Source organism: Hypomesus nipponensis, chromosome 13 (assembly GCF_054491055.1).
Source record: "Hypomesus nipponensis isolate SF chromosome 13, ASM5449105v1, whole genome shotgun sequence".
NCBI lineage: Eukaryota > Metazoa > Chordata > Actinopteri > Osmeriformes > Osmeridae > Hypomesus > Hypomesus nipponensis.
This window is the reverse complement of record NC_140373.1, coordinates 17,815,762-17,843,219: the sequence shown is the minus strand read 5'-3', so window position 1 is coordinate 17,843,219 and position 27,458 is coordinate 17,815,762. Positions and strand designations below refer to the sequence as shown.

The window sequence follows — 27,458 nt, the reverse complement described above, 5'->3', positions numbered from 1 at the left end:
CTTTGGCACTTGTTTAGTTTGTTCACAATGTATGCTTCATGTTTTTGGATGCTTGCAATGTTTGGGACTACCTCGTTGTTATGATCTATTGCTCTTTTGTGACCTATGCTCTTTTGTAAAGCTCTCTCTTGGAAGTCGCTTTGGATAAAAGCGTCTGTTAAATGTATAAATGTTAAAGTTTTAACAGTACTTGATTAATTGATGGTTTCAGTTGTGATGCCACGAGAGGCTACACAGCCCTCAGCGGGACAGCTCAAAATAGTGCAAGGACACCGGGATTGAAGGAAAACAAGGGGTTTATTACCGATCGTCAGAATTAACAAAAACTTTCAAATCTTACATACGAGGGCAGAAAAACGTATACGGCGCCTCTTCCAGCCGCAGGAATCCTTCTCCTCACCTACCCCCCTTCACTGTGGCTCTCCCTCTTTAACCAAGCCCTTTTGGTCGTTAGGGTCTGATCAGTCCCAAGTGTACGGGACTGCCCCGCTTTGAGGGAGGGATGGAGCTCCCGACGCCCCCAGCAGAGGGAGCTATAGCTGCTCAGGGCTGCAGCCACCTCCGGGGAATGTAGCACCCCTCCAGGACCCAGCCTCTCGTGACGTCACACAGTGTATACATTTTGTAAGTTTCTTTGGATAAATGCACCTTGTCCAGATTCTTTCGTCTCAATTTCTATCTCTATCTCAGCATTTCTTCATCATTCTATGACAAGACGTGCTCTACAGCAGCGGTTCTCAAAGTGGGGGTCGCGAAAAGTTTTTGGGGGGTCGTTAAAAAGGTTCGGAGGCGAGATGATTTCTGCCGGACAATTCAAATATGGGAAATAAAATTCCCTTGTTTCCTGCCTTAATATCTTTGCCGTCCAATCACCGATTTTATTTCTGAAAACTGCCAGATACTCATGACAAATTAAGCTCAAAGCACATATCATTGGTTAAGGGGTTACTGGGAGGGGGAAATAAATGTATCGTCAGCAACGGAAGCCATTGTTTTCCGAGGCGGAGCCAGAGCGGATACCATGGGAGATAGCCTACAGTGTTAGATTTACAGCTTCGAATTGAAATCGGAGACGATATGAGTAAAGACAAGTTTCTTAATGTGTTGTCAATATTGTCAATTAAAAGTCTAAACTTTTTACTTGCGAAGAATTTGTTTGTGGGAGTGACGCAAGGACAGGCAGCTATGACGGTAGTAGTAGCACTGTTTAGCCTCGATTTGAGCAGATTTCTAAAAAACTTTCTAAACAACATTAACTAGATAGATTATGTACACTGTAAGCTAAATGTACATGCCTTGTTTGGCCAATTCGGTCGATTGTGGAAGAAACTCCAACGTTTTTTAGTTATCGAGAGGAGTATCCAGCAATAGCGCTAGCTATTTTTTTTGGGAGGAGAATTCAGTTTTCCCCCATGTTTCCACTAGTCCCTAGAATGGTCATAACTTTTAATCAAAATATTATATTTCTAATCTGTCTTCTGTTCTACATTTCCCACAGATTTGTGGATATTCCACCTACTCAAAGTATTTCTCCATCTTGTAAATAAAGTGGTAAAATAATTAAGTTGTCTGATGAGGTATGGTGGATGGAGAAGTTTATGTAAAAAATGGCTACCTGAAATCAGCTTGATAAAATATTATTTAAGTAATCATATATTTATTCTAGTGCTGTCAGTTTAACGCGTTATTAACGGCGTTAACGCAAACCCAAATTAACGGCGTCAATTATTTTATCGCGCGATTAACGCTCTTTTTGGCCTAGCAAACTTTGTAGTTTTTTTCACATGCTGTTGCAACAACTACCGACGTTAGAAAAACTACAACACCACACCGGATCTAGCTAGACCGAAAACAAAACAACAGGCACGCCAAACACTCGTTTGGCTTGCGAGCTGGCTTAAGAGTAGTAGCAGAGCCCGTTTACGGATATTAGACATTCTCTGGTAGTAGGCTAACGTTACGTTTTGAGTGGATGACGAGTGCGAGATGCTGAAATGGATGCCAATAAGATTCTGAATGGAAAGTTTGCTTTTAAAAAGTTGCCAAATGTTTCTATTGACAAGACCAGTGATCTGTGTGTTTTGTCGTTGTAAACTGAGCTATCATCGCAGCACGTCCAGTCTGAAATACCACTTGATGGCCAAGCACACAGCTGATGCGAATTCTTTGCCCCCTCGTCAAAGCCAGGCGATTGCAATGTTGTTTTCAATAAAAAAAATATTTGCACAAAGCAATCCGAACCACTTTTCTATGTTGATAAGAGCATTAAAATTTGAAAAAAGATTGGGACAAAAAGAAATCAGGGACATTTAGAATAGATAAAAATCTGCGATTAATTGTGATTAATCGCGAGTTAATTATGACATTAATGCGATTAATCGCGATTAAATATTTTAATCGTTTGACAGCACTAATTTATTCAAATCATAAAAAATCCCTTAGTTATCCTCTTCAATATGGTATAAACAGTTAAGGTGTATGACATTCTCGTCCCTGGTGTACTTAAAAAACAAATACAGAAGTCAGCTGAGCAACGTGGAGAAAAATCTCAGAGTCGCCGTGTGCGGCATCAGCCCAAGAGTGAATGTATTATGTTCGAAAAAGGAGGCCCATCATTCACATTAATGTAAAAATAAAATACAAACGACAAAAGCCGAACAATGGATTTTTGGTGTTTCAAAACCCATTGACACTGTATGACTATGTTTAGCTTGTGTTCTGCTCCTCTCTCTTGCCAACCGTCTCTGGAGGAGGGGATCCCTCTCTGAATTGCTCCTCCCAAGGTTTCTTCCATTTTTTCTCCCGTTGGGAGTTTTTCTGGGAGTTTTTCCTTGTCTTCCTTGAGGGTTTAGGTTGGTTGAGGGGCAGTTCTATGGGCGTATGTGAAGCCCTCTGTGACATGCTTGCGTGTAAAAAGGGCTATACAAATACATTTGATTTGATGCTGTGATAAGATGGAAGTCCCAAGCTATAAATACCCTCAATACATTAAGATCGGACGCATGCTCTTGGCTTAAATTTTATTTGTATTTATTTTTTGAGGTTTGTCGTTTATGCGTCTTGTTCAGGCCTAGATTCATCTGCAGATGCACTGTTCTGTCGTGTTTAAGTTCTTGTTATAAATAAACTGGGCATCTTGTCATTTTTCCTTTGATATAATTGTTTCTTATTTGATTACTTTCCTTTCAGTTTGTACAATTGTGGGAAAATGCAGGTTTTAAAATAAGATACAAATTAAATAGGGGGTCGCCAGATGTCACCATGGAATTTTGGGGGGTCGCCAGGGGAAAAGTTTGAGAACCGCTGCTCTACAGAAAAGTGAAAATTATTATTACCAACATGTGTCTTATTTTCAATGTATCAAAGACACACCCTTTAAACTGTTATACGCAGTAACATTTGTGCACATGAGCTGTGTGTGTGTAAAAATCTATTAATTCAAACTAACCATCTGGATGAATCTCAATTTTGTCAGGGTTTTTCCCTTTTAAGTCTGCTAATTTTCCTTGTTCAAGTGCCATGAGCACTTTGTTTATTTTTACGAGTTGCAGGGTTCCTTCAGGCAGCCTGCAATACTCTTGATGGATTTGAATATCATGTCCCATGAAGTTGGCAAGCTGATCCATGTCTGTGTCATTCATGTTCAGATCTGTTGATAGTCTACTTGCACAACTTTGTGGATGACAATACATTCTGGTGTTTTGCTCAAACTCTTACAATGGTTCAAATACAATCTGAGCCTCTGAAATGGGACATGGCTCCTGGCCTGGCAAACATGTACGTGTTGTCTTTTGGGACTCCACACTTGATCCTCAGCTGAACGAGAAGCTCAAGGGCACTGAGCATTTTTGGTACCAACAAGAGGGGAACTTTTCTCCCTCTCTTTCCTCTAGTCTCAATCCGTCAGAAGTGTCTGCATAGTTTTTTCTCCACTTCTGAGAGTGCCCAATCAATATCTTGATTTGGATCAGAGATGTCCCTGGATGAAAACGCAATTAAGTGCATACACGAAACCTCCCCTTCTCTTCTTCGGTTAAAAAGAATGATTTAAGCCAATAACACTTTTGCGAGGGACGACCAATGCTGAGCAGTTGGCTCTGCTCTAAAATGATTGATGCACTCTTGCCGCTTTCCCCACAAGTATCTATGCAATGCTTGGACATCTTCTGTGAATGGCATGATTGAGGGCATGTTCCACTTCACTACTTCAATGTTTCTTAAGGCAGTTGATGAAATAAGGGCACTCCACTTAGCTGCATGAACTTGTTGGAAGCTCTGGGCTTTCTCCACCACCTTACAATTCTCAGCAATCCTTCCGTTGCTCTCAACAAACTTAGCTAGTTTTCTTAAACCGTGTCACAGTTTAAGCACTAAACTGCCTATTTCAAAATTCTCTATTTCACTGTTGTAGCCACAAGTTAGTTTAACTGAGATCTGTTAAATGTGCCTAAAAACGCCTAAACAGCATAGTAAATTCACAGCTGTTCTTGAAATTGGAGAACATGCATGTACATGGTCTCTTTTGAAAGCTGACACTCTGGAGTTATTTCCCCTGTTGTCAGGACCCCTGTCAGTCCTACTGGTGTTGAGTTATAGAAGCTTGAACACAAGGAAAGTGAAAGTTTCTATTTCCGCCTAGATTTTGTTTTGAAAACAGATGCCTGAAGAGGCCTAGAGGTGGAAGGTATTAGCTGGAGGACAGAATTGGACCACAGTTTGAAGCCTGACCCAATCCAACTCAAAAGTAAATTATAATACCATATGAAATAAATGTTATACACATGTTTTTCTAAGGGTACATTCAGGCGTTTTCTAATAGTGCCCTTTGGAGACTCCAAAAGGACCCCTTGGTAACCAAGGCTACATACCCTAGCATAAAAAGGCTACAACTTTCAAACTCTTCCACATACAGTCATATGTTTGGGCTCTAATGAAAGGTGACACTCAGAGCTATCATATTCCATATTCAGATTTACCATTATTGTTGTTGAAACAGAGTAACTGAGGCATAAGAGTGTTTTTTACCTTCTTCAAACTAAACTTTGTGTAAATAAGAGTCAAACAAGAGTAATTGTGGAAAAGCTAGTTTATATAAGAAAAACACACCAAACTAGTTACATACAGTGAATAGTGACACCAGTTATTTACAATTTCGCAAAATGTTTTTGGCAACATGCCAGTCATTGTAGCAGTTACAATTGGGGACAAAGCACAAAGCCACACCACAAGTTGAACACTTCACTGGTGTCTGTAAGCCACAGTGTTTGCACCTCGGCCGACCAGCGGTGCTGTCTCCACTGATATGAACTGGCCTGTGACTAGCTGTGGGTTTAGGCACGATGGAAGATGAGGGACTGGGTGAGGGTTGAGACCCAAACTCTGCGAGCTCAACAGCCAGGGTCTCTCTGAAGGCCTTCTGGGTCAGAGGTACCTGTCCTTTTGCGATGTCTTTGTGAAGGAGGAAGCATTCACAATCGCAATGTCCAGGAAATGATAAAAGGAGGTCTTGTACCATCTCTGGGTCTTGTGGAGGACTTTATAGTATCCAATCAGTGCATTGGAGAGGTCCACTCCACCCATGCACTGGTTGTAGTTCTTTACCACTGGCGGAACTGGGATGTCTTTCACTACCCAGCGCTGATCTGCACCTTTGACCGTCCTCTGCACTGTGTCCTGTGCATGTGCTGTGTGGAGCGTTGAACACAGGAAGACGTCCCTTGTGTCACGCCACTGGACAAAGAGGAGGGGGTCGTTCCTTATCCAGCAAATGCTGCCGCGGGGAGATTTTGAGTCCAAACTGTTCACTTTTGTTTTCGGGAATCCAATTCTGTTTGTGCGGATGGTTCCGCATGCCCAGCTCCTTTTTTGAAGGAGGTTTCGGAAAAGGGTGGGGCTTGTGTAGAAATTGTCCACAAAGAGCTTGTACCCAGTGCCCAGCAACTGTGTGTCCATTAGCTCCATCACTGACTCTCATAGCTGAGTCCCTTGCCGGTGTTTCCCTTGAGCTTTCCTTCATACACAAAAAAGTCCCATGTTTAACCACTCTTCGAATCAGCTAGAACAATGGTTCTGAAACTGTGGTACGCGTGCCCCCTTCTAGTGGTACGCGGAGGAATATCGGAAATATTTAAATACCTTAACTATGATATCATTGTAATGTGATTTTTAAAAGTTTTGCCTGCCCTATAATATTTTTGTTTCGAAACAAAAAATAAATGTTTGCTTGCGCCACTACCTGACGGTTCTCGGGTAGTGGCGCATGCAAACATCCACGATAGATAGCACACGGTAGCAAAAACGCATAGATAAGACATCCTTGTACAGCGATATCAGCGAGCCCTCAGCATTAGTAGCCTATTGTAGCTGTAAGTCTTGGAAAGTTTAGGCTATTTTTCAGTAGGTATATAAACCTAGCTCAAAGTGGAGGAAAGTTTAGGCTACTTTTCGCTAGGTTCCTACGAACATTTCTTATGTAATCTGCCAAACTAGTGGGTTTCCCATCGTTCTTTTGTCGTTCTTTTTATCGTCTTGTCATGGAGACGAGCAGCTAAATACTTATTTAGCATTAGTTGTTAGCTACTGTATCCCTGCCTGTGTTTGCGCTGTTGTGCTGTTATACTCAGAAAGTATTGTGTCGTGGTGTAGGAGGACTGTTCGAAAAGCGCTGCATATGTATGTAAATACATATAAGTTATTTAGCTAAGACTTGCATGTACAGTACGTAATGTCACATTAAATAAGCGGAGCTAGTTCAGGCATGGAACTCGGGCAGCGCGGCAAATCACCCATCGCCATAGCCGACAGCCATAGGCTTAGCTCGTTAGGCGGCGCTATAAGACACTCACATACACACTCGCATTCTCGCTGACCTTAGTTGTGCACTGCTGCCATTCCGGTTTCGGCTTGTGTTTCCGTTGGTTGTTCTTCGCGTGTCATGTCCTCGTCGGATCTGAGCGATGCTGGCGGTGTTGGGGATCTGTTGGATGGTCTCGATCAACCCCGTGAATCTCCGTCTGAGGACCTCTGCGCCAATGGAGTCGGCGAGGACTCCGGGAGCCAGGTCAGGCGCAGCTCTCGCTTGGCTGGGAAGTCGGCCAACATCAAGAGCTGGCCGGTATATAAGATCCTGGACGCCCTCTACAACAAGGGCATAACGCCGCCGACGGGGTGCAACCACGAGGAATTGTTCCTGTTCTTCCTGAACAGCAGCGAGGCCACTTCATCCGTACTCCCGCTTGTTCCCCCGGGGAAGACGTCGGCGAAAGGAAAGCGGGGCTTCGCTTCCCGTCCTGCTGCGGTGTTGCCCGGGAAGAAGACTCGCCTTCAGGAGCCGACTCCAACCCCTGATCCCGTTCTGGCAGCCCTCTCGGACTTCAAGATGTCCCTGGGCGACATGGCCCACCGCATCGCCGTCCTGGAGGCTGGGGTGGCACCGGCTCCCGTTCCAGCTGGTCCCGAGGTCTGTGATGTTCCTACGACCTTCGACCGAGCCATGGTTCCGCGAAGCAGCCTGGCCTCGGCAGTACCAGTCGCTGCCTCCGGAGCACCGTTCCTGTCCCCCGTGGTCTGTCGGCGCATCTCAGGAGCCAAATCCTCACACGTATGGACATCAATCTCGTTCAAATACTGCAGGGTGCTACTGACCTGTTGGATAAACGGCTTATAGACTGCGGGGATGTGTCGGTGTTCCTGAAGGGCAGTGACCCCAGGATGTCAAAGAATTTTGCGTGGCGTTCGGTGTATACCTGACACCTTGTGCGAGGTGTACCCCGAGCGTCGCGGGGAGCTAGACAATTACCTAGCTTTGATTGCGTATCTGGCTCTGCGCTACGGTGGCAGTCTTTTCTACGAATACTATAAGTGTATGTCCGCCAAGGCTGCCCTGTACCTCCAGAAGTGGAATCTGCGGCTGGACTGGTCGGTGAAGGATCTCGACCTGGTGAGCCGAGTATTCATTGGCCACATGCCGATCTCCTGCTCGGTGTGCGGATTCCTGGGTCATTCGGTCAATCTCTGTCCCAGAACCGCTTTTGTGGCGTCTAACACCGAGACGACCCAGGATGCAGTATCTAAGCGTGGTCGGAAGAAGGTAGGGCCCAAACACGCACCCGCAGTCAGCCCAACGCTCTGTATTCATTTCAACGAAAATGTGTGTCGTTATGTTAACTGCAAATATGTGCATGCTTGCAGTTACTGTGGGGACGCTCATCCCCGTGCTGTGTGCCCTCGCCGGGCCCGCCCGGCCCCAAAGGCCAAGTGAATAAACAAGCATCAACCTCAGTGAACGTTGAGAGACTCAGCATTGCATTGGAGGGTCATCCCGACCACTGTTTTGTGTTGTATTTGTTGAACGGTCTAACTAATGGGTTCAATGCTGGTCTGTATGTGCTTCCGACTGTTAGCTTTGCGTGCAATAACCTTCAGAGTGCACTTCGTGAGCCAGACGTAGTGGATACGCTCATCCAAAAAGAAGTGGCCAAAGGGTTCATGATTGGGCCCTATGAGGAACCCCCCTTTTCCCCGTACAGGGTTAGCCCAATAGGCGTAGCCACGCTAAAATACTCGGGTAAGAAGCGCCTAATAGTTGATCTGTCGGCTCCGCACGGCTGCGTAGTGCCCAGCATCAACAGCCTAATACCGCGTGAGCTTTTTTCCCTCTGCTATGCAAGCGTGGACAACGCCATTCACATGATTAAAACCGCGGGCGCGTGGCTGGGCAAAGCGGCTGCACAGACGCTTTCAAAGTCATGCCGCTCCACCCCTCCCAATGGCATCTGTTCGGCGTACGTTGGCGTGGTAAATATTATTTTGCTGTCCGGTTAACTTTCGGCTGCCGCAGCAGCCCATGCATCTTCGACACGCTGTCGGAAGCCCTGTGCTGGATTCTGCTGAACGTGCGTAAATTGCCGTTCATCCTGCACTTACTGGACGACTTTATGGTGGTGGACTTTCCGTGTTCGCCTCCGGCCCGTTGTATAACTGTGTTGAGGGACACCTTCGACGAGCTAGGCATTCCGTTATCCGATGAAAAGACTGTAGGCCCGCTGACCTCGCTCAAGTTCCTCGGCATCCAGCTGGATAGCGTACTGATGCAGGCCTCACTATCCGCGGAGAAGCTCAAGCGCATTCGCTCCGTCATGGGAGCCGCTAGCAGCGCCGTGTCCATGAGCAAACGTGAAATGCTGTCTCTGCTAGGGCATTTAACATTCGCAATGCGCACTATCCCTCAAGGGGCGTTCATTCGTGTCGCGTCTCCTAGACCTGTGCAAAACCGTTGCTAACCTACAGGACACCCTGGTGCTCGACGTAGGGTGTAGGCCGGATCTATCCTTCTGGGCTCTTGTATGCGCCCGTGGAACGGAATATCCTTCTTTTACAACGACGAGGTAGAAACGTCCGCGGCCCTGGAGTTCTACACAGATGCTGCCCTCTCGATCGGATTCGGGGGTTATCACGGCGACGAATGGTTCTGTGCCGTGTGGCCCGTTGAGATACGGTCCCTGCCTCCGGAGCACTACTCCAGTGCGCTCCATGAGTTGTACCCAATTGTCATCTCGTGTCTGTTGTGGGGGCATTTATGGTGCAGGAAAAGGATAATATTATTCTGCGACAACGAAGCGGCGGTCTGCATAATCAATAAGGGAAGGTCTTCGGTGCCCGTAATTAACCGCCTGGTCAGACGCCTCACCTGGACGTGCGTCGTGGGCAATTTCATTTTGCGCGCAGCATACGTTCCAGGACTGGCCAACCAATGCGCTGATTCTCTGTCCCGTTTTAAATTGCAGGAATTCCGCGCACTGCGCCCTCACGCATCGCCATACGGCCTGTCATGTCCGACGTTCCAGCAAGCCGTACTAGACTAGGGTCAGCTGGTTCCTCTGAGGTGCTGCGGCAGCATGTCCTGTCTGCGTGTCACTACATGAGGTTGGGTGTGTGCTCCACCACATTAAAATCCTATGACTCAACATGGTTTCAATATTCCTCCTACTGCGATGCGTTCTCTGTGAGCCGTCTCCCCGTGAACATGTCCGTGCTGTGCGGTTTCATTGTGCACTGTTTCGAATCCCGCAAGCTGCAACCATCATCCATCAAGGCATTGATGGCAGGTATTCAATTCAACATCCGGTGCGCGGATCCTTCGGCATGCAGCCTTCTGGGAAACCCGTCTATCCGCCTCTTCATGAAAGGTCTACAGAAGCAGCAGCCCGAAAGGAAAGACAAACGACTCCCAATCACGCTTCCTCTACTACACAAACTGGTGGCTACTCTAAGACAGGGATGCTTCGGGCTTTATGTCGACGCTCTGCTAGAGACTGTATTTCTCACGGCGTTCTACGGGTTTCTTCGGTGCGGCGAATACACCACTAGATGCGCCACTTTCGATCCTTCCCGAGATCTCGCTATGTCCGATTTAATAATGGGAAGCGGGATGTTCACTATTGTCCTGAAACACAGTAAAACTGATGTGACGTGTAAAAGCACCCCCATTGTCATCGGTCAAACTAACAGTGCTTTTTGTCCCCTCTCCTCCATGCACCAGTACCTGTCGTACCGCCCCCGGGCGACACCTGATGAGCCCCTGTTTGCCAGCGACGCAGTCAGCAAGGCCATAACCAGATCATGGCTCACGCAGCATCTCTGGCAGCTGTGCGAGCGCTGTGGCCTGTCCCCGGAGTGGCATACAGCGCATTCGTTCCGGATCGGGGCCGCCACCTCGGCTTTCGCGAAGGTGTCCGCAACAACACTGAAGATGATGGGCCGTTGGTCGTCATCAGCCTACGAGCGCTATGTGCGCCCAAACGCGTTGGACATCATGGAGGCGCAGAAGCAGATGAGCGCTTGAGACCGGCACCTGCGTATGACCGTGTTGAGCAACGTTGTGCAGCTGGTACACAATAAAGGCGTAAACTACACAACGCTCAGCTACATCCCTACCTAGGCATAGGGTTTGAACCGAACAGGTCCTAGGCTTATCGACCGTCAAGGTCCTCATGTCTTCTGAGGTCGGCGGCAAGCCAGCGCCCAAGCTGAGCTAGCGCATAAGCTAGCCACCATTCGGTCTGCAGGCTTCTTGTGGCGGGGCAGCTTCGTATATTGCTAACATTAGCATGTCCTGGATCTCTACGCAAACGTGCTGATCCGCAGACGAGCGCAGAGCCGGCGTCCTCTACGATGCCCGGACTCTTAGGGATAGCACGCTCCGCTGGCTCATCGACTCATTCCTCGTGCAAACATCACATTTCCTGTCTGGGCACGCAGGCACCTTCGCGCACATCCTCTAGGTTGCTTCTGGCGCCAGAGGTCGGCCCCAGAGGTAGCAATCAGCCCTGTTGGGCAAGACAGCTACCGGATCGATACCAATGCTATGATATCTGCAGGGTCTTCGTTGCATACGCATGCATGCTGCATACAGTAGGTCAATGGGTTTGGAGGCAAGGGTACTCGACGGATACTGGCAGGAAACACCATGCGCTGCCACACACCTTTTTTCCTTCCCACTGATAACAGACAGTAACACATAGCTAATCACCGCAAGTTAACTTGGCTGGGTTCCAGGTACACTCCGTTGTCGAGTGTATTAGCGGGATGCCATGCGGGAGGAGCGACGCTCCGCTCTACGCATAGCATAGACTGGCGGAGTGTCTGTGTTTTGAGGGGATTTCACTCGTTGCTCCCTGCCGCATATCATGCATGCTGCAGTGAGGGCAGGGAGCGCTTCCCCATGTACATCCATTCCGCCAATGTAAAACCATTTGTCATGTGTTTGAATAAATGGTGAAATCAATCACGTGAGTGTCTTGACTGAAACAAGCGGAGCTAGTTCAGGCATGGCACTCGGGCAGCGCGGCAAGTCACCCATCGCCATAGCCGACAGCCATAGGCTCAGCTCGTTAGCGGCGCTATAAGACGCTCACATACACACTCGGATCCTCGCTGACCTTAGTTGTGCACTGCTGCCGCCCACCACCTGCCCCTTTCACCCCCTGTGTTTTGTCTGTTCTCACCGGGGGGGATTTCACTCGTTGCTCCCTGCCTCATGTCATGCATGCTGCAGTGAGGGCAGGGAGCGCTTCCCCATGTACATCTATTCCGCCAATGTAAAACCATTTGTGATGTGTTTAAATAAATGGTGAAATCAATCACGTGAGTGTCTTGACTGAAATAATGTATTTAAACTCAAGTTTATGTGGTGCGTCGCTGTACATCAGTTGTAAAAATGTCAGTAAAAAAACTGACCCATATGCAACCGACGCAAGCACATACCACAATTTCCCCAGAAATTGTACCCTCTCTACATTAATAATTGCATTGCAGATCGATATAAGGTGTACCCCTAAATTTTCTGCTTGCGCTCCAAAGAAATTCAGTCCGTGGCTACTGTAATCCTTGTCTGGAGCCCAATAAGGTAGCCTACGCTACTGTATATTAACGTTGGTCATGATGGTGGTACTTGGAGAGTCAAATATTTTGAGGTGGTACGGGGTCTAAAAAGTTTGAGAACCACTGAGCTAGAACAAACAGTTTGTATCCCCAGCGAACAGGCTTATTTTTCATGTATTGTTTTAGTCCAATGCGAGCTTTGGAGGAAACCATCCTCTCGTCAATGGCAATTCCTGGCCTGGGTGATAGTTCCTTTTGCAGGCTTCTCTTATCTCCTGGTAAACTGGGTTGATCTAGCAAAGACGGTTGAAGGCTGCTGTGCCTCTCCACTGCTCATTAGTAACATCGTCCGCCATGCTACTCAAGTGAAGGGATCTGGACATTCGGAGGAACTTCTTCCCGGTCATTACCTGTTTTGGGAACGGGAAGCTGTGCAGTTTGCCCAGTAATCAGAAAATGAAGAGCATTTTACTAGACCCATGTATATGATCATGACAATGAATGAAAACATGTCCTGCAATGTCAGATCAATCCAGGGGTGAGTGGGTGTTGAGTAGTAAGTCAAGCCAAAGTCATTGGTGTTTAGAAGGATAGTTTGTAAAACAGAGTTTGTCCAAAAAAGTTGGAAAAGCTGCAGGGCTGTGTAGGTCGCTGTCCGAATTGGCTGGGGTCCAGTTGGGTTCATTGGCCTGAAAGTAGGCTGAGGTGGTGTTATGTCAGGAATGTCAACATTATTCCATCTCTCTCCAGATGGGCTCGTTGACGCTGCAGCTTTGATTCTGCTGCTTCCCCTCCCCCGTCCTATTCCTCTTGGCCTTCTCCTGCTGGCAGAACCTTTGTTGGGGAGTTTGACACTCATCACTAGATGAGCTGCTGCTGTCTGGCGGCCCTGCTGCTGTACGTGGCCGCATGCTGACTTGAGCAGGAGTATCCGGCTCGTAGTCCTCATCAGGGGGGTATTCCAAGTAGTGGGTTTAAAGGTGACATGACATGAAAACTTCATTTTATGAGGTTATTTAACATTAATATGAGTTCCCCTTGCCTGCCTTCGGTCCCCCAGTGGCTAGAATTTTCAATAAGTGTAAACCAAGCCCTGCGTGTTCTTCTCCGCCTTTGACAAAATGAAGGCTCAATTGCGCTGTTTGAAAATCTCCCCCTAGTGACGTAGATAGGGGGAAGGTTAACTCCCCTCTCTCTGCTTTGCCCGACCAGATCATCTAGCCCGCCCATGAGAAACAGAGCTACCACCGTGCAAGGGCGAGTGCGATATCGTTTTTTCCTGGAGAGACATCATGGCGAGCAAACAAACGAAGCATAACAGTTGCTCAGTGCTTGGATATACAAATGCAAGCACACATCTTTTTTTTTTGTTCCTTCTCTCGAGCCTTTGCACAACCCGTATCTTAATTGTATTTTCGCTGGAAATGCGCCGACACAACTTCCCAAAGTGTTGTATGTCTGCGCCAAACATTTCCTCAACTTGAGCCAACTCAAAGCTGGCCTTGCTGAAATTAAATTCTGGATCATTACTAAATCTCCTTGGTCAAGCTACAAACCTTGGACAAGTAAGTTAACTAACGCTATATCATTTTGTTGCTTTACTGTATATGGTTACCTATCTTGCTACCCTTAGAATGTGGCTGTAACATTAGCTCTGCAGCTAACAGCTGAGTTACTATTGCTAACGTAAAGATAAATGGCATCAAGTGTGTGTGTGAATACAAACGCTGTAACGCTAGTGTTGTACACTTCTTTGATTTTTGGATAACCGTTCTGCTCTTGGTGTTATGGCTCGCGACATCTGCCTTTCTCCACATTGAAATGACTGAGTGTGCACCTCTGCAAACCAGGGTGATCAGATGAGAATGGCTAAATTCGGGGCATTTTACAGCGACGGGGGCAACGAGCCATTGCAATACATCCTGTAAACATTAGCGCATGTTGCCGCCCCCTCTCCTCCTTATTAGCATTTAAAGCTACAGAAACAGCGCGTTCTGAGGAAAGCTGATTGTGGGACTACTTGTAATGGCTATAATTCTGCACCATGGCTGAATTTCGGGAAAGAGACTTCAGATACAGTATTAGGGGACAACTAAGGCCTATATAAAAGCATCCAAAAACAGCATGTCATGTCACCTTTAATGAAAATTTTGAGTTGTTTAACCCTGAAAAGAGGCATACTCCGAGTTCTGCGTTCCAGAAAGAGAGGTAACGAAACCTTTGCTCGATAGCAAATTTTCTATGAACAACTCGCGTTTTCCTAGCAATCCCCACCCACTTTTGGATTTTGAAAGTTTGCAGAGATGGGGTGTCCTTTCCTGGGTTGGCCGATCGATTACGAACAAAATATAATTCGCATAGCCTTACGCCAGGAGAGGATTTTAAGACCGCGATTGGATGTACTTTCATTCCCCGATGAATACCTACGCGAACGTTACCGTTTTTCATCTCATTCCATAATTTATCTCACCAACATTCTCCATCCATGCATTGCTAATGCAACACACCGTGGACGTGCTCTCAGGACCGACCAAATGATATGCGTTGCTCTCCGTTTCTTTGACAACGGGAGTTTCCTCTACAATATTGGCGATGCAGAACATCTCGGCAAAGCAACAGTCTGCTGAGCCATAAGGAAAGTGGCCCTGGCACTGAAAGGCCTACTGCAGACCTACGTTGTCTTTCCTGGGCACAAACCTCTAAGGACCATCAAAGAGGAATTTCACATTATTTCAGGTGACTGATGTAGCACACATTCAGTTTAAGTCAATGAAGAAATTTGAAATCATGTGAATGACAATGTTGCAATCTCAGACTGAGATGAGGAAATCCTTTCAATTGTGCAGGATTTCCCAATGTGATAGGCTGCATTGATGGCACCCAAATCCCCATCATAGCTCCATCCATCAATGAAGGAGACTGTGAATAGGAAGTCATTCCACAGCATTAATGTGCAGGTAGATTTACTGTCTTACAATAATAAAGACTACAGCACAACAGTAAAATAATGCAGCTAATATCTCTTCTCTGCACTGGCAAGATTATATGTGATGCAGCACATTTGATTTCAAACGTGGAGGCCAAATGGCCTGGCTCAGTACATGACTCAAGGATATATCGCGAGTCAACCCTGAGCAACAGAGTTGCAAATGGTAAGTTAAGCTTTGAACAAATAACATTCCCTTGTCTCCCTCTTCTACCACACTCACAATGTACCCACTATATACTTACAGGAGAGTTTCGTGGCCACCTGCTTGGTGACAGAGGGTACCCATGCCAGCCCACTCTGATGACTCCTTACCATGACCCTGAGCCGGGCCCTCAGCAGTGGTACAATGTGGCCCACTGCAGGACTAGAGCCCGGGTGGAGATGACCATAGGTATTCTCAAAGCCCGGTTCCAGTGCCTACGTAGACTGAGGGTAAAACCAGAGAGGGCATGTGATATTATTGTGGCATGTGTTGTAATTCATAATATTGCTACTATTAGAGGAGAGCAACACCCTGCCGTACAAAACGACCCTGAGGACGACCATCCCCTCCACCCTGCAGATATCCAAGATGGAAGAGCAATCAGAGACATACTGTGCCGCACACACTTCCACCAACCCTGGCACTGAAATAAACACACATCATTACCATTTCACTTTGTTTTCTTTATTGCCTTCAAATGGAAATGCAACAATTAATATTTATATATTGTTCTGACAATTAACACTCACTCACCTGTGACCATGCAGCCACCTGCAGCTGGTGTTCCAGCAATTCAATCTCTAGATCCGTCTTCTTGATCTTCCGCCCCAAATACATCATCTCTTGGTCGGTTTTCTCCATTTGTTTAATCAAATGGAGTTTGTATAAATCCTTAACTGGTAACTGGGAATACATTAGGATGACATTAAATCCCAGTTCTACACACAGAATTCACCTGCCATTTACTGAACATTTCACTGTCTGTAGCTGTGCTGTGGAGGTTGATGGACCCCTCTCCTGGCAAGGCTCATCCATGCTCTGTTCAACAGGATCAGACTGTCCATTTAGTTTTTACATTCATTACTCTCATCACTTTAGTGCAGCGGTCCCCAACCTTTTTTGGGGCGCATAAATACATAAAATAAAATGATACGACCGGCATACAAACGGTGGCATTTTCTAAATACAATAATAAACGTGAATCCACTGTGTACTCTTATGCAACTTTATTAGCAGCGGCCTCGTAACATCGTGCCAACAACATAACATGAATCCTCTCTGCCCTTATTATGTCGTAGGCTCTTCTTCCGTCTCCTCACTGGGCCTTTTCCCCTTCCCAAAGAAACTTTCTAAAGACGTTTGTTTTTTACTCATTTTGTTAACAAGTTGAAGGTTTCATTTGAGCGGCAACGTACCGAGTAACCGAGACAAGCTACAAGAGTATGTGATAGACGGATGTAACAACCAGAGGGAATCCGGTCATTTTTCAAAAGAAAACTTTTTTTTTTTTTTTTTTTATAAAACTCAGTTTTATAAAAAAAAAAAAAAAAAAGTTTTCTTTTGAAAAATGACCGGGGGTTGGGGACCGCTGCTTAAGTGGACATTTTGACCTGACAATTACACCCAAGACTGTAAATAAAGTACATGGAGAGAGAACTATCATATGTAGCTACCATATATGTAGGCCTCTCTGCAACCCCGTCTGTGGCAGCGGTCAATGTGTCCACATCATCATCATCATCCTGTGATGAAAGGTATTGTTTCAGTATAGTCACCACTACTATGCATAATGGAGTGTTGAGTGGCCTACTTACAAGTGGCACCGTTGTGCAAAGGCTTGCAGGAGGCTCAACCACTCGGATTACACCATCAGTGCCTAGAAGTGGACCAGAGTGTAAAATGAATAAACATACACACACATACATTATATGGCACATACTTACATCTTATATCGGCACTTGTGTCCTGTGGGGTGACTGGCTCTGATGAGCTTCCTCCAGGGATTCCCTCAGCCACTGGACGACCAATGTTGTGGCTCAGAGCCAGCTCTTCTGCTGAGGTCAGAGGTGCTGGTGGTGGCCCTCTGCCTTCTTTCTATTTGCTGAATTGAACTCTGAATTGAGCTTAAATTGTTAATTTAAGCAATATATCAGGCGACAGGACAGAGTGTTTCCGCCACTACAGGATAAAATAGGCAATGAGGATATTCACTTTGTATGTCAAATATGATACCAAAGTGATGGAAGCTTCAATCATGAACCTATAGGCCAAAAGGCTAAATATGTCTTACCTGTTTGTATTACGTTTTTGTATTTCATTTTTAATTGTTGCCATGTGCGCTTCACGCCGGAGGGATTGCACCTTTATGAACATTGTATTTGATTAAATTACAATTCCAACACTTTTTCACCTTTAATATTAACGGACATTAAATGTTCGATTTATGGACTAAACTCAAACTTACGCATTGACTCGATCGACAATTCTTTCCCACGCCAATTGCCTGTCCGTGGCAGCTACAGCAGTATTACTTTTTTTTTTCGAAATATGTGTTCGTAGTCCCCATACGCACGGATTAAAATGTCCAATTCCAAGACGGTGAAATAGGAAGCCCCTTTTTTGTTGCCTTTTTCCATGGTGAATCCTAGTATCGGAGCTCCATAGATGTTGGCTTTTAGTAGAACTCGTGCACGCGCTAAACTCTGAGTTGACGTACTCCGAGTCGAATTAACTAATTCATATCAGGTGTTCTGGAACTAAATTTTCAGAGTTTCCAATGTTAGAGTAACTCAACTCTGAGTTCAGGGTTAATCTCTGAGTTTGTTGAACCTGCTACCTGGAATACCCCCCTGGAACGGAAACCTCTTTTCAGGGTCAACCCGCTACCTGGAATACCCCCCTGGTCCAGCACTCAAAATATTGACAATTGTTTTCCAGAATGACCAAGTTTACAGAGAAGGATTCAATTTATATAGCACAGCTCGACTCAGACTGAGGTGCAAATGGAGCTGGGCCCGGCTAAAGATTGAGGTCAAGACCCATGTGAAGGGGATTGGCACATTTCTTTGGGCCGCTACCAACACGGTTAGCTGTGTTGCTCATTCCACAAATGCACGATACTTACAAGTTGTACCTCGTTGTAATCAGGCTTTCCAACAATATAAAATACATTTTTATTGAAAGGGAGGAATAATCGACCAAAATGACGTTTCCAAACTTTTTTTGAGGACTTTATGGGGGGGGGGGGCTGTATAAAAGGTGTCACCTTTTTCAGCCCTTCAGAGTTTGCAGGTATGAAGATAGAAAAGCAAGAATTCATTAAGATCTGGTCAAGATTGTTGGAATGGATATATTTTTTACTTTTTTTTTCAAAACTTAACACACAAATCCAAGAATTGCACACACAAAATGCAAAATACCTCGTGCAAAATGTAGCACTGCATTCAATATATCACAACAATTGGATCCATGGATACCATGTGACGTCACTGTGTTTCAGCGCCACCATCTTTGTGTCTGAAAGTGTAGCCAGAGCCTGTTTAAGGAGAGCCTTGACACTCCCTATTAAGCCCCTTTGTACCGAATTTGGTTGCAGTTCCACCAGAGTTCCACTGGGAGTGATCGCGAGCGAGTGCATGTTGAATCGGAGTCTATGGAGCTAAACGGCTAAATTTGTCTCTTTTGCCTGATTGTCGTTGAGAAATCTCCGATTGGATTGTAGTTTTTGCATGTTCAACATGGATTATAGGTCAAAAGTTGAATGAACGAGTACTTATGTCCTTTTGATTTCTTACAGGGTGAGTCGTTGTTGCCTATAACACGCTAGCATTCTGCTAATGAATGCTGATTGGTTAGTGAAGGACTGATACGACCAGAGCTCTTGCTTGATGGCATCCGAAGCGGAATCAGACTGTCAGAGCATTAGCAACATTAGCGACAACATTAGCAAGCCAAAACTCTTTCTAGCATGTGTATTGACAGGAAGAGCCTAACCTGTCAGCTGTGTTGTCGATGCCCTGAGAGAAAAAAGCAAGTGACCAGAGCTTGCCGTAAAGCAGTAGCTCTGGTCGTACGATGTGTATGACGTCAATTACATTTTCAAAAGCTTTTTAGAACAGAAAGGCGACTTTAAAAAAATCTAACAGCCAGCAGTGTGTATTTTTTTTGCCTCCCCTTTCGAATTCAGAATTCAAATTACTAGACAAAAAATGATATCCTGAGAAAAGTGGAATAGCTCCATAGACGTCCATTCATTCTGCATCGCTCGTTAGCGCTCTCACATGGAACTTCAACCAGTTCAGAACCCGGAAGTTTCCCGAGAGTGGCAGTTCTCTCTATATTAGACATTCTCTGGTGTAGCTAAGCCCCGGTAACACCATAAACATCGAACAGAAAGTACAGAAAGTAACCCACAGAAAGTAAAAAATGCCTGCCATATGTTGTGCTGTAGGATTCAACAACAGTCGCCAAAATAACGACTGAGATACAATTTCAGTGTATCCAAAAAGATTTTGATCGGCGTAATAAATGGTTGGCTGCAAATACAAGAGGCAACTGGCAGCCAACATCTAACTCAATATTGTGCAGTGAATTCTTTGTATCAGGTAAGTTAAAAAAATAAAATAAAAACCTTTGTATCTGATAAACTAGCACTAGCTACATTTGCCCTTTTTAGCGAATTATTTTTTGGACAGGAAAATGTTCAAACGAGCTGAGTTGTTTATGGTGAGCTAGATATAACATTGTTAAACTAACGTTAACTAGTCGCTAACGTTATTCAAATTGTGTAGTAAGTTAGCTAACGAAGCTGATGCCTCACATGACATGTACAACTAGTTATATACCTAGCTGTACTTAGTACAGTATGTGAATAAGAGATTATCTGAGAGAGAATAAATGATAGGGAAATTACCTTCCTTAGGTTGGTCAATATCTTAATAGTATGCACATATTCAATATTCTACCATTCTTTCTTATGCTATATTCGTGACTGTTTGTTGGCTAACTATGAGAGCTAACTAACCACTAGAATTAGACAATACTACTTTTAAAAAGTCTACATTTGAAGAACCTATCAATAGAAAACAATACTATTATTGTAGTATTACTATATATTAATATATATGACTAACTATTGGATACAAATACAATGGGTTGAGTCAGACACAAAGATGGCGGCAGGCTTCACGGAAGTGACGTCTTTGGTACAAATGTTGTTTTAATTAGTAACTTGTATAACTGCATGCGCTTATGGGTCTTCCCTTTTGGCACTTGTTTAGCTTTTTCACAATGTATGCTTCATGTTTTTGGCTACTTGCAATGTTTGGGACAATCTCGTTGTTATGATCAGTGACCTATGCCCTTTTGTAAAGCTCTCTCTTGGAAGTCGCTTTGGATAAAAGCGTCTGCTAAATGAATAAATGTAAATGTACCGATGAATAGGCAAACACTTTTGCCATTATATTATATTTTTGGATATATCATATACACACAGTTATTTATAACCAAAAGCTCTTCTTTCATGAGCTCCTATGTACATTTCTGAGAGATGTTGAAAAATTCATAGTAAACACGAAAACAAGATTGAAACAAACTGTACATTTTTGTACTGTAAGCATTTGTGGGTGTGAATACAGTATTACACAGTAGAAAAGCAAATAATACATCAAACAATTGTAGTTGGACACAAAGCAAACATACTTTTGAAAAGGTGATTACAGTATTCCAAAGGAATGTGTTTTTGTTGATGAGCGAGATGGTTGGGAGTGTCTAGACTCCATCTCTCCTCCTCTTTATGGCGTATCCAACCTTGGATGGAGGCAGCGTCAATGTCTCCACATGCCTCCTCCATTGCCTGGAGAAGTGTCATGTTGACATAGGGACGACGATCGTACACTTTCCAGGGCCATGAGGAGACATATTCTTCAATAGGGTTAAGACATGGTGAATATGGAGGCTGGTAGACAACAGAAACATGTGGATGAGTAACAAACCAGTTTTGGACCTGATGGGCGCAACGAAACCTGACATTATCCCAGATGATGACACATCTCGCCTGGTCTTCATTCTACAGACCTTGAACAAGCATATCATGAACTGCATCCCAGAAAACGTATGATGTGATCAGTGTTATAGGGACCACATTTGGCATGATGGTGTAGGACATCATTCTGTGTAATTGTAGCACACATTGTTATGTTTCCGCCACGTCCGCCCTTTGTCCAATGACATTTCTCCCCCTTCTTCTGGTTTTGCTGAGATTGAAGCCCACCTCATCCACATAAATGTATTCATGGGGGATGGCATGGGCATCCAGCTCCATAATTCTCTATAAATACAAAAGCATATATATTAGTAAATGCACAACCCAATAGCCTGACTTGGTTGGTGCAAGTCCGATATTTTGGAGAACGTGTTATACATACCTCCGCATTGTCATGTTGAAGATTCTCGACTCTGTCACAGTTCCTTTCAAATGGGACCCTGTACAGCTGTTTAGTTCTGAGTTGATCTTTAGAGAGGACACAGTGTATTGTTGAGGGGCTCACTGCATTTATGTTAGCAAACACTGTGGCATCATCAAGGATATGATTGCATATTTGCTGAATTGTTATAGCATTATTAGCCAAAACTAAATTCACGATAGCCGTCTCTTGTTCATCAGTGAACATGTGACTTCTCCCACCATAAAACCTTTGCCTTTCCACTCTGTAGAAGATTCAAGAACAGTGTGAGTGTGTGCCATGAACTGTAACATACAGTAATATACACTATTTTCTACAATATGGTCAGAATGTCTTCTTACAGTCAGCTGTACTGTTGCACAGTATGATGCAGTAATCCACCAGACTGGGACAAATCATGCAGTGCACTGCAATCAATGGATGCATGTGTGCTAAAATACATGTATACCGCATGCTATGCTGAAATAGTTATGTGTACATCAGAACATGTGTACATTACAGTAGATTGTTACATACCTGTTCTCATTTCTGAATTTTCGAACTATACCGGTCACTGTTAAACGACTCAAATTAGGCTGGACTCCAGCCTCTGTCATTGTTAAACAGTGGTTGATCACATGATCAATGACAGTAGCCCTAATCTCATCAGAAACCACTCTTCTCGTTCCTGGTCTTTGTCCTCCTACTCTTCCCCTTCCAACTCGTCCTCTTGCTCTTCTTCCTCTAATCTGAACTCTGTGTTTCATAACTGCCAATGCATATTTTTTGAAATGTTATAGTAATGGATCTTCTTAGATCTCTGCAGAGGATTAGGCATTTAGATATGTGAGTTTCAAATGAAGAGTATAAATCTATAGTAAATTCTGCATGTACACTACTGTAACACAACTCAATGCAAAACAGAATCTATTGCACACAACAGTACTCTTGAAAACATTGTTTGTTGTAAGATCCAAGGACAGCATGCCGGTGGACAAGCCCCTCCAAACCCATGGCCGCACAGAGTAATATTACCCCCCCGTTGGCCAGGAACCTCAGTGATGGCTCTTTGGCCAATGATTTTACGGCCTCTTTGCCTTCGTTTCTGCAGGTTGAAGCCAGCCTCATCCAGGAAGAGGTACTCATGAGGTCTGGCCATCGTGTCCAACTGTAATATCCTCTGTGAAAATGTGAAAGTGCACAGGTGTTCAGCAGAACAGTCAATCAGGTAGCACAGTATTGTCCAGAAGTAATGTAGGCCACACTGAGCAACACAGTATGTCCACTAACTGTACTGTGAACATGGATGTATACTTACTTGCACATACTCGTAACGTAGGTCTTTGTGTTGCGCAGAGTTGCGCTCAAAGGGAACCCTATAGACCTGTTTCATCCGCATCTTTTGGCGCCGGAGAACTCGGTCTATTGTGGCCAAGCTGACATCATCAATGCTCTCAAAGTTAACATTATCGGCTATGACTTTGTCTCTGATCTCCCGGAGTCTGATGAGGTTGTTCTCACGAACCATATCCACAATGAGGGTTTCTTGTGCCGCTGTAAATATGGCAACCCTTCCACCTATATGTTGCATTCTTTCAACTCTAAAGAAAGAAACATGTGTTGTCAATTGACATGTTTTACAATACAGTAACAATTGATTTGAAACCAATAGACTACTTTCACAAGCTTGTAAAACTGTATTGTGACAAAGAAAGCAATCAAGTACAATACCTGTTGTGTTGTCTGAATGCCCTGATAATGGTGGCCATGGTGAACCTACTCAGGTTTGGACGGACTCTTAGTCCTGCTTCAGCTATTGTCATGTCATGGACAATGATATGGTCAATGACTGATGCTCGCATCTCGTCCGTAATGATGGTGCGAGGTTGTCTTGCTCTCCCACATGGACCTTCTCCTCTCCCTCTTGGACCTTCTCCTCTCCCTTGTTGGCCTGCTCCTTTTCTTTCATGGCCAGCTCTTCTCCCTCCTCTGACTCGAATTCCGCTTCCCCTAACTCTGCCTTCATCCATTGTTTGTTTGGAACCTTCAGCAAACTGCGCACTCTGAACTTGCTTATATACATGTTGTCACAGCATTGGCAACAAGTGTCTTCAATTATGAGTCGTTGTGTGTAATGAATGACACCAGGGGCCCGTTTGTTGTAAGGGTTGAAGGTAAGTTAATCAATTGTCCCTTTAGCCCGTTACCTTTAGCGAGCTAACTGAGAACCGCAAATATCGGTTCGTCGACGGCTGATCCGCATCCAAATCATCTGGTTAATTTCAATCAGGCTCAACTTATCAGGGCAAGTGCACGAGCACGTCCTACTTTAAAAGGCAGGAAAGGTCGATCACCAAAACCGTGATATTGTAACGGTATGATGGCGGAAAAGACAAAAGAGAGAGCGGTGATATTCTCGCCATCTGAGCAAACCATTATAATGAGTCTCTACGAAGACAATAAGCATATTATCATGGCTAAGTCAAACACCGCCACTGCTGCCAGAGCAAGACAGGCAGCTTGGCAAAAAAATAGCTGATAAACTAAATGCGTATTTTGGTAAAATGTATATTCTCATCTTTAGTGCCTTATTACCCCAATCAATCAGATCACATTTCTTTAAATGTGCCTGCTGGCAGTAGGCTTAATGGAAATGAATCATCGAATGAGATCTTGCTAGCGAAAATAATGATATCAACTCTTTCAGAGTAAGTATAAAAACAAGGCCAAAGAGTATCTAATTGATACGAATTCATAGACACTTATGAGGATATATGTAGGCCTACTGAAAGCGCTTATATCATGTACTAGGGTGATATCAGGTAAAATGGTCCACTTTTTGGTAAATCGTTTGGGACAATAATACAATACCATGCCTTTTCCATGTGTTTTTACTAATGACTGTTTTTGATTTAAAAAAATTGAATTGATGTAATACAATTGTTTAGGCCCTACAGTTCTTATAACATCAGCTGTGCCAACTTTTTTTGCACAAGCAGTTTCAGGTAAAATGGACCAGCTGTTCAGGTAAACTGGGCCAGTGAAACTGCAAAGGGAAATAGTAATTTATCATCAATTTTAATTTTAAAACACAGTTGCTTATACAGCCACATAACATTTAAACTGCATTAAACAAACATATTCATATGTGCCATAATAATTTTTTTAATCCTGAAGCCCAGACTCGTCACTGTTCCATATATATGTGTCGGTGTGCCCTCAATACCCAGCTCGACCAAAAGGCTCTAATACTGGTTAAACCACTGGATAACCACCTCTTTGTTGAGTCCAGCAGCCCATGCTGCAGACAGGACCTCTGGCTTGCACATCCCAAGCTCTGGTTGCGCTTTAGAAAATTCTTAAACCAGTAATATCCGGCCCTCCCTGCTGTCTTGGAGAAGCCATGTTTTTCTTGGCTGCAAAATCAAAGGCCACTTGCTGGACATCACGTTTTGTGAAGGGAAACCCCCTCTGCGCCAATGTCTTGAGGGTGGCAGCAAGCTCCCTTTCCGCCTCCTGTAGAAGGTAGGGCTTCCACCCTGACACATGTTCACTGCTAGTCACCTTTCTACTGATGCGTCTTTGCAGTGTGGATCGTGGCACACCCCATGCTCTTGATAAGAGGTTTTTGAATGAGAATAAGAGCTTTCTTCTCTCCCTTTATGTATTCATCTAAGGCCCCCTTCATCATCTCCTCTTTCCACAGATTGTAATTGTTTGGCCTTCCTTTCCATCCCTGTTTTATCTTTGTATCCTTTCCTCTCTGGTCCTTGCTCCTCTCTTTTCTCTCTCTTTCCTTCTCCCTCTCTCCTCTCCTCTCGCTTCCTTCTCATTCGCCATACTCACTGTACATAAAATATCTACTACCATTATTACTGTTGGGGGGGGGGGGGGGGTCATGGTGTGACACACACTCACACTCCAACACATGTGTATGTGTGTTTTTGTGAGGGACACAGATGATGGCTCATTTTACCTCAGTGGGTTAAGGTAAATTGGGCCACCAAGAAAAACATCACTTTTTCAAAAAATATGTTAACATACCAAACTAACAACATTATTTCTGATTGATGCCATCAAGACAGATATTATGCATAGTTTTTTTATGCGCATGTTTAAAAAAAATAGATTTATCATCCTTATAATAGTTTAGTTAGATTTGGTATGCCAGGCTACTTACCATGCAGCTTTCTGGTGCAGTCTTGTTTGAATTATTGGCCCGCCCACCATTGCAACCATAAAGCAATAAAATCCCCTGTTACTTGTCAGGGCTGGGACCCCAAACCTGAAATGGCCCATTTTACCTGATGGCCCATTTTACCATATGTATATGCATGTAGACCTATGTGTAAATCCGTCTTTGATTTCATTGACTGGGACATGCCAGGGAATATGATGAATTGATTCATCAGCTGGTTAAGCGCCAAGTACACTTTTCTTACAGCAACGCATGCTGCGGCTTTGCCAATGTTTTCTGCATCGCCTATACTGTATAAAAATGTAGCCTACCTGACGCCAAAAACCTCAAGGCTATGCAGAGAGTCTGAAGCACAGTAAAAGTTTCAAGTAGTTTTATTTTCAATTTCTTCACCTCAAGACATAAAAAGGAATCGATATGACGTTTCCCACTCTCCCACAGTGAAACATAAAAAGCACAGGCACAACAGATAAGACATTAATTAAAACATAGCATTACATATTCACATACAGCAGCATAAGCTCGTAAAGCATAGCTTGCTGCGGCGTGTGATATTTGCAATGTACGGCCCGAGAAGGTCTTGCAAATAAATGAGTCCTTGTCGGCTGAATCGATATCGCTCAAACAAGAACTCATCCGTGTGAAATAAAGGATCTTGGCGATCGCGAAGAACTCTATTGGTATGGAAAGTTAATCGAACTATATATCTCCTTGGTCAGCTGGGTCTCTCAAAAAGGGAGCTGCCAATTATTTTCCGGGGGTGTGGCAAGCTTATCCAGCTACACTTACGTTAGCCTCAAACGGGTGTTTGAGTGTCAGGTTTCAGAAATTGTGTGACAAGTAAGGAATGTGTGTAAGCAGTAAAAATAAAAACTGCATAGACTTATGTTTCAAGTATTTGCATGCAAAACAAGCAGTCCACCTTTTACACTAAATTTCTTGGTTGGGAACTGTATGTCCACATGTACAATAATGTTCACATTCAAACACGTTTCAGTAAAAAGCTAATCAGTTTTTTTTTCTTACAGTTTACTAAAGGAAGTACAGTAGAAACACAGTATACAGTAATAGAACAGAAGGTTTTACAGTAATGCTTACAGTGAACAAAATATTGGTTTGTTGAAAGATGCGTATAATGGAGGCAACCGTTGACCACCTCAACTTGGGTTGCACTCTTTCACCAGCCTCTCTAAGTGAAAGGCCGTGGTAGATTACATGGTCAATGATAGTGGCGCGAAGTTCATCACTGACTACTGTTTTTGCAGCCCTTGGAATACCACCACCATGCATTCTTACACCTCTACCTTGCCCTCTCCTTGGGCCTGCTCTTCTCCCCAGCCCTGCTCCTCTCACTGCAAAGTAAAATCTACATTTAAAGCCTTTTTTTCCATCATACTGCTGTTTGACTTGACATCAGCGATGACAACCATGACATCAGTTTGGTTTAGTGTAGCTGGGACCCAC

The 27,458-nt window shown here is 44.4% G+C and overlaps 1 pseudogene; it reads left to right on the top strand.

Annotated features, from left to right (window-relative positions):
- The first annotated feature begins 6,934 nt into the window (after positions 1-6,934).
- Positions 6,935-9,863, top strand: LOC146260501 (uncharacterized; annotated as a pseudogene).
- Positions 9,864-27,458: the final 17,595 nt, after the last annotated feature.